The sequence below is a fragment of the Triticum dicoccoides genome, chromosome 7A (genome assembly GCF_002162155.2).
Source record: "Triticum dicoccoides isolate Atlit2015 ecotype Zavitan chromosome 7A, WEW_v2.0, whole genome shotgun sequence".
NCBI lineage: Eukaryota > Viridiplantae > Streptophyta > Magnoliopsida > Poales > Poaceae > Triticum > Triticum dicoccoides.
In genome coordinates, this window is record NC_041392.1 from 571,804,456 (window position 1) to 571,812,464 (window position 8,009).

The following is an 8,009-nucleotide window of genomic DNA, read 5'->3' on the forward strand; positions in this document are numbered from 1 at the left end:
TCATATCAGCCATCTGCTCGCAATCATAGGATTTTTCTGCCTGATGTGGATATCTCTACTGAAGCCATCTATCCTGAGCCTGCAAAGGAACCTCTAAGTCTTCAGAATGCAGAGCATCAGAGTTTCTCACAAAACATTAAAGGAGTTGAAGCAGTCACTCGAGTGTATCCTTTGGCTGGCACTACACGTGCACCACACCCTGCGTCTACTGAAGCCACTGATAGTACAACTGCTCCAAGACCCAAGAAGCGCACTCGTGTTCTCAACGACCAAGAGCTTCTTGTGGCTCTTCATCAGAAACAGGATAGGCATCATGACTGGCTGAAGTGTCAGATGAAAAGCCTCTTGGTGGAGGTTAATCGCATTTGCAATCTTGCCACCAAGAATGCTTTCGTTGCCCATGAAACCTGTCGCCGCACATGGAAAGGGCTAACGATGATGTGTTCTGAAGATGATCTCCAAGAGGATGGCTTCACTAAGCGATTCAAGTTTGAATCCACACCTCCTCGGAGAGCTGTGCTGCTAGGAACTCCATCCCTTGAAGACTCTGAGTTCTCTTCATCTGCTGTAATAGTGACTGCCTGAGTTATCGAGGATGAAGATGATGCTACTTCACCACCAACTCCTTCAGCACACGTCAACTCTGCTCCAAGCTCTTTAGTACTGCCAAACACCACCAACGACCCTGCTACTTCACCTACTCTGCATGGGAACGAGTAGATGCTCTATGTCTTCAAACCTTTTTGGTCCTTACTGACAAAAGGGGGAGAAGCATATGAGGTTGATAGTCTTCAAGTGGGTCCATATGGGCGGGTGCTTTATATTTTTCTTCGTGCTTACAACTCTCGTTTTGCTACATTTGGTTCTTTGAGTTGTAACACTTAAACTCGATGGTCGTCTGCTACTTATCTGCCACTTTGTTTTGCGATGATAAATTCTGCATGTGCGACGATATATTCCGCACTTAGATCATTCTGCAGACGTCCATTTTCCATTATGCATTTTCATTATCTTCATATACTTTCACATGCATAGTGGATTGTCATCATAAGTTGAAGTGGATCTCCACAAGTACAACCTGCCATGTGCATTTGCATTCCAAAAGCAAATTACTTATATGCACATCTTCAGGGGGAGCCCTTGCAACTTCTGAAGACAATTCCTTATCCTTTACAATTTCACAGATTATATTCCTCGTTGAAAACTTCAACTAGTTTGTCATCAATCACCAAAAAGGGGGAGATTGTAAGTGCATCTAGTGCCACCCCTAGTTGGTTTTGGAGTATTGACGACAAACCTAGTTGAGGGACTAATGTGTTTATGAGAATTGCAGGATAACACAGGTAGAAGTCCCTCATTGATTCGGTTTTCCTACCAGAGATGACCCCTAAAAATGTATGAAGACATTGAAGTCAAAGGTGGTATATGAAGATATTCACATTGAAGACTATGACAAGAGAAGACACCACATGAAGCCTATGGAGCTCGAAGACTTAGATCTTTCGTAGTTCTTTTTCTTTTGTGTTGAGTCATAGGAACCACCGTACTGTTAAGTGGGGTCCAAGAGAACCAGTCAGAATGACTGAAGTGATGCCTAACCAAAACCTATGTCTTCGAGTGAAGACTATGAGAGCAAATCTTGTCTAGAGTCGGATAAGTCAGCTTTGCTTGTAGCCCAACTAAAGTTGCCATGTGAGTTTGAAATCTGACCGTTGGAACACGTGTCAGTTCCTTAGTGACCCAGGGTCATTTCGGACAAATCAGGTCGGGTTGCCAAGTGGCTATAAATTGCCCACCCCCACAACCATAAACGGTTGGCTGCTCAGATTAAGAGTACGGCTTTTGTCGTTTGAGAGCAACCCACCTCGAAGCCTTTGAGAGAGAATTCCTTGCGAGGATAAAGCCCTAACCACCCAGAGCCAAAGAGAATTGGGCATCACTTAAGTCTTCTTGTCTGTGTGATCCGAAGACTTATTACACTTGAGGACTATGCATCCTCCAGCCGGTTAGGCGTCGCGTTCTGAGCATCCAAGAGACATTGTGGATTGCCGGTGAACAAAGTCTGTGAAGGTTTGGGAGTCTACCTTGAAGACTTACCAGAGTGATTGGGCGAGGTCTGTGTAACCTTAGCTCAAGGGGAATACGGTGAGGACTGGGTGTCCTGAGCTGTGTGTTCAGGACTGGGTGTCCGGGACTGTGTGTCCTAAGGTTTAAATACCTAGCCGCCCCAACCAGACGTACAGTTGTCACAGCAACTGGAACTGGTCCAACAAATCATTGTCTTCAACGAGTCACTGGTTTCATCTTCCCTTCCCTTTACTTACTGTTGCTCCTTGTGAAGTCATTGTATGTTTACACTATCTTTTGTCTTCACTGAGTGACTGCATGTTCTGTATGGCTTCATAATATCTTCCTACCTGATCCTTACCACATTGCTGCTATTAAGTCATTGTGCTTTCACTTTATTGAATACTTGACTATGGCTTGCCTAGTGTAGTCTACCTTCCGCTGCATGGTAATAGGTTTATTTCTATCGTTTGTCTTCATAACTTCCACATTTTGAAGACTTTCATAAAAATCGCCTATTCACCCCCCCCTCTAGTCGATATAACGCACTTTCAGATAGTAATAGCAACGGGAAAATAAATAAGCGAAGAACAATATGTGGAAAGCTCGTAGGCAATGGATCGGTGATAGAGAATTATGCCGGATGCGATTCATCATGTAACAGTCATAACCTAGGGTGACACAGAACTAGCTCCAGTTCATTGATATAATGTAGGCATGTATTCCGAACATAGTCATACGTGCTTATGGAAAAAAAACTTGCATGACATCTTTTGTCCTAGCCTCCCGTGGCAGCGGGGTCCTTACGGAAACTAAGGGATATTAAGGTCTCCTTTTAATAGAGACCGGAACAAAGCATTAACACATAGTGAATACATGAACTCCTCAAACTACGGTCATCACCGGTAAGTATCCCGATTATTGTCACTTCGGGGTTAACGGATCGTAACACATAATAGGTGACTATAGACTTGCAAGATAGGATCAAGAACACTCATATATTGATTAAAACATAATAGGTTCAGATCTGAAATCATGGCACTCAGGCCCTAGTGACAAGCATTAAGCATAGCAAAGTCATAGCAACATCAATCTCAGAACATAGTGGACACTAGGGATCAAAGCCTAACAAAACTAACTCGATTACATGATAGATCCCACCCAACCCATCACCATCCAGCAAGCCTATGATGGAATTACTCACGCACGGTGGTGAGCATCATGAAATTGGTGATGGAGGATGGTTGATGATGACGATGGTGACGGATTCCCCTCTCCAGAGCCCCGAACAGACTCCAGATCAGCCATCCCGAGAGGTTTTAGGGCTTGGCGGCGGCTTCGTATCGTAAAACATGATGATTTCTTCTCTTTGATTTTTCCTCCACGAAACTCAATATATGGAGGTGGAGTTGGAGTCGAAGAGGCAACAGGGGGCCCATGAGGTAGGGGGGCGCGCCCTAGGGGGCAGGCGCGCCCCCCACCCTCGTGGCAAGGTGGTGGCCCCCCTGGTCTTCATCTTTGGCAGGTATTTTTCTTATTTTCTGAAAAGTGTCTCCGTGAAGTTTCAGGTCATTCCGAGAACGTTTGCTCCTGCACATAAATAACACCATGGTAATTCTGCTGAAAACAGCTTCAGCCCGGGTTAGTTCCATTCAAATCATGCAAGTTAGAGTCCAAAACAAGGGCAAAAGTGTTTGGAAAAGTAGATACGTTGGAGACGTATCAAGAGGCACGGTTGTGCTTCAGCGAGAGTCACGTCCGTGCCTTTCGAAAACGGAAAAGAAACTTATTTTCTGTTTTTTTTCCGCGAGAGTCACGGTTTTGCTTTCGCGAGAGGCACGGTTGTGCTTTCGTGAGAGTCATGGCCGTGCCTCTCGGAAAGTGATGAGGACATGACTACCTTGGATATGACCAAAAATATTGCATACATGCATATTTGTCAGGTGATTTCTAGTGCAAACTATTCAATAATCTATTTATGTTATACAGAACAAAAATACTTCACACACTTTTGTGTTTTGTCTAATTGCAGGTGTATGAGACATTTGTACAATCCACATATGAAGATAAGGGAAAAGGATAAGTTTAGGTTCTATTCAAAAAGTCCTCTCATGTCACTTTTGAGCCAAGAGAAGATAGAGTCCAAGTCTCTCACGTTCTGGATTCAGATTCGGACTGCAAAGACATACCTGACTCTAAACATCAACAAATTTTTCATACGGACTCCGAATTGGGTGATTCTTTTTTTGTTGGTAAGTAGATTTCGTGCTCTTTCCAACCCAATTGGAATCACCGTCAAATTCGTCCGGAGCATTGAGATATCGACGAAATAATCTGACGCTGCAGCAGAATCCGAGTCAAACAACAAGTCCAAACCACCTCCACTTGGGCCCATGAGCCTTGTACGAACTAGTGTTAGTTTTAGGTTGCCTTGGGACGTCCTTCCACCTCCTTGGCCGCCACACCTTGCTCCTATATAAGTAGATCCATCTATTAGCTTTTTCCTTGGGATTTGTTTAATTAAAAGTTAGCCATTGCAACTTCGTGTACTTCGTTTGTGTCCAACGACTAGACAAAGACCGCTTACGGATCCCCACCATTATCAATGCTTCATATATATTCGCAATATTTAGATTGCTTTATCATATTTTGCTCGTTCTTCGATTGCTTGCAGGAATAGACCTTCGTGGTCAGGCTGACCGTGCTTCCGGCATCGTTAGTAACCTCAGGAGATTGGTTTAGCGATTGCTAAGGCGCAACGTCGTGCACGTTTGTAGTCGGATCGTCAAAGTCGACTCCACCAAGTCGATAGTTATCATCTCATCGAAAGATCAGGACACCCCCGCCTCTATCAAGTGGTATCAGTTTTCAGATTGCTCGGTGAGAATTTCCAGTTTTTCCTAGATTAGATTTATGTTCTTACCTATTATCCAAGAAAAAGCCACAAAAAGTTAGATCTATTCATCCTTTGTCCAAGACAGTCTGAGCCTTTGCAATTTTATTTTCATTGCTTGCATAGTTGAATTATAGGTTGCATCGTCGTGTCGAGTTGCTGGTCTTAGTGTCTAGTTCGTTTAGAGTTTCAAGTTCTGTTCACATTAGTCATGTCGCCGCTGCATCGTTATCCCTTCCGTTGTCCACCACACCATCCATCAATTTCCAGCACGTGCTACCCATAGTTCATTGTCACAATCATAGTTGAGGTCTTTCACATCTTCACTTGATCCAATCTGCATCTTATCTAGTTTGTCTTGGAAAGAGGGAGAGAAAAAAAGACAGAGAAAGAAAAGAGAGAAAAAAAGAGAGAAAAAAGAAAAAAAGTCAGAAAAAAAAGAGAGAAAGAAAAGAAAAAAAGTGTGAGGAAAAAAAGAGAGAAGAAAAAAAATTGGATCTGTCTAGACTCAATCTCGTAGTTAAATTTGGATTGGAATCTGTTTTGTGCACTGTTTAGTAAAACATGCATAACTTTCTCATACTAAGTCCGTTTTGGCTCCGCGAGTACTCAAATGAAAGCTAGCGACGAACCGCATCTAAGTAGTTGCAGAAGCATATTCGGTATTTGGCACCTCAAAATCGGCTTCTAAATAGGTCTTTTTGCCCTCCGAAGTTCACAAACACAGCTTATTTTAGTTTTTCATGCTAGTTTTAGAATTTTTTGACTCCTCATATCAACTCGGAATTGAGTGATTCCTTTTGCGTTTGAAATCTTGAGTCAATACAATTCTTGAAAAAGAATCAAAAAATTGGCACAAACTTTTACAGAGGAAAGTTGGAGAGAAAGTTATTGATATATCCTGCTTGGCAGTTGTTTTTCATCATTATCTTTACTGCCGTTGTGATTTTCACTTATATCTTGCAGTCCAGAGCTATTTAGTATTTTTCATTGATGCTAGTTGTGCTACATCGTGACCTCATTAGTGTTCTAGGCTCACGTCTCTAGTCTAGTCTAGCCTAGGACCAGCACAGTACCGTCGTTGAGCGTTTATTCAACATTGCATCTCTGAATTGATTATTGCTAATCTTTTGCTACCACATACAGCCAACCCAGCTCCACATATTTCTACACCATGTATATGTACATTCCCCTGGCAATCGCTTTACACAATCTTCAGAGTTATTTGACACTGCTGGTTGCCTGCCATCACCTACCGCATGGTAAGAACTTGTAAGATATTGATATTTGCTTTACTGTGAGCACTTTACAACCACATCCTAGTAGTTCATAGGAACATTATTCTCGAATTTGTTTCTTGTTTCTACTAATCATGACAGATTCCGGAGATAGAAGTTCTTGAACGATGGACACATCTTCACCATCGCGAGAGTTGGGACAACACACACAAGCATATGATCAGGTTATCTCTTTACCATCATTTGAGGGTAGATTTAATCCTGCTATTTATCTAGCTTGGGAGCTTGAAGAAGAACAAGTTTTTACTCACCATGATTTTTCTGAACTTCAGAGAGTACGAGCTATCACTAGAGCATTTACTGGTTTTGCTTCTGTTTGGTGGAGTGTGCATTGTAAGCAAAAAAACATTGATAACCAACCCACAACTTGGAAAGATTTGAAATATGTAATGAGACAACAATTTTTCCCTCCTTACTATTGTCGTGAATTACTTCGCAAATTTGAACAATTTAAACAAGGCAACAACACTGTTCATGCTTACTACCAAGAGTTTAAATCTTATATGCATCATTGTGACATAGAAGAATCTGAGGATGATACAATGAAAAGATTTTTTGGTGGTTTGAACCATGATATTCAGGCAAGATTTTAGTATATTCCTTGTTGCATTACTGGTATGTATGTTCATGCTTGTACCTTTGAGAGACAGATACAGGAGGATGCATTGGGTGACTACAACAACAACTATTCCAGTTCATGCTCACCACCGCCGGTTGGTTCCTCCACCGTTGCACGTACTAGAGCAGCCCCACCTCGAATTGTGAGCGCGACATCATCTCAAGAGTATGGTACATTATCAACATTCGTACCTACATCAGCTACGTCTTTGCGACAAGGTAACAATAAAGGTATTGATGATATAACTTCACATGAGAATGATGCATGCCTAGTTAACTTGAATGCATCTTGTGTTGAGTTACCTGTTGATTTGAGCACACCACCTATTTTAGAGAATCTTGTTACTGTCATGAATGCGTCATGCGATCAAATTACTGAAATACCAACAATTTTGAGTGCACCCATTGAATTAACCGTTGATGCAAAAGAACCGGTGTTTAATCATTTTGATATGACCTCTAATCTTGGTGATGATTCTATGTCCAATGACTTATTGCATGTTTGCTTATTTAAGCATGTTGTAGCTTGTAAATTTGATGCAAGTAAGGTTTATTCACCAATGTTGGGATGGTTTAATGATGAACATTGTCAATCTTTTGAAATGAATAACAGCTTCACTTATATGTGCAAACTGAGTTGCAATATTTTCATGCCTTCTACTTCTTGTGATAATTTTTTGGCTTTAGATTTTATGAACTATGAAAGTTACTCATGTATACATGTGTCATATGTGCAAAAATCAAGGAAGTAAAAATGGATGGCATATACATATACAACATGTACACCTTGTCTCTTTTGTTAGCCACATTTCAGATTAAGCAATGCCGAGGACGGCTTTGTTTTCAAGAAGGAGGGGATGATAGACATGACTACCTTGGATATGACCAAAAATATTGCATACATGCATATTTGTCAGGTGATTACTAGTGCAAACTATTCAATAATCTATTTATGTTATCCAGAACAAAAATACTTCACACACTTTTGTGCTTTGTCTAATTGCAGGTGTATGGGACATTTGTAAAATCCACATATGAAGATAAGGGAAAAAGGATAAGTTTAGGTTCTGTTCAAAAAGTCCTCTCACGTCACTTTTGGGCTAAGAGAAGATAGAGTCCAAGTCTCTCACGTT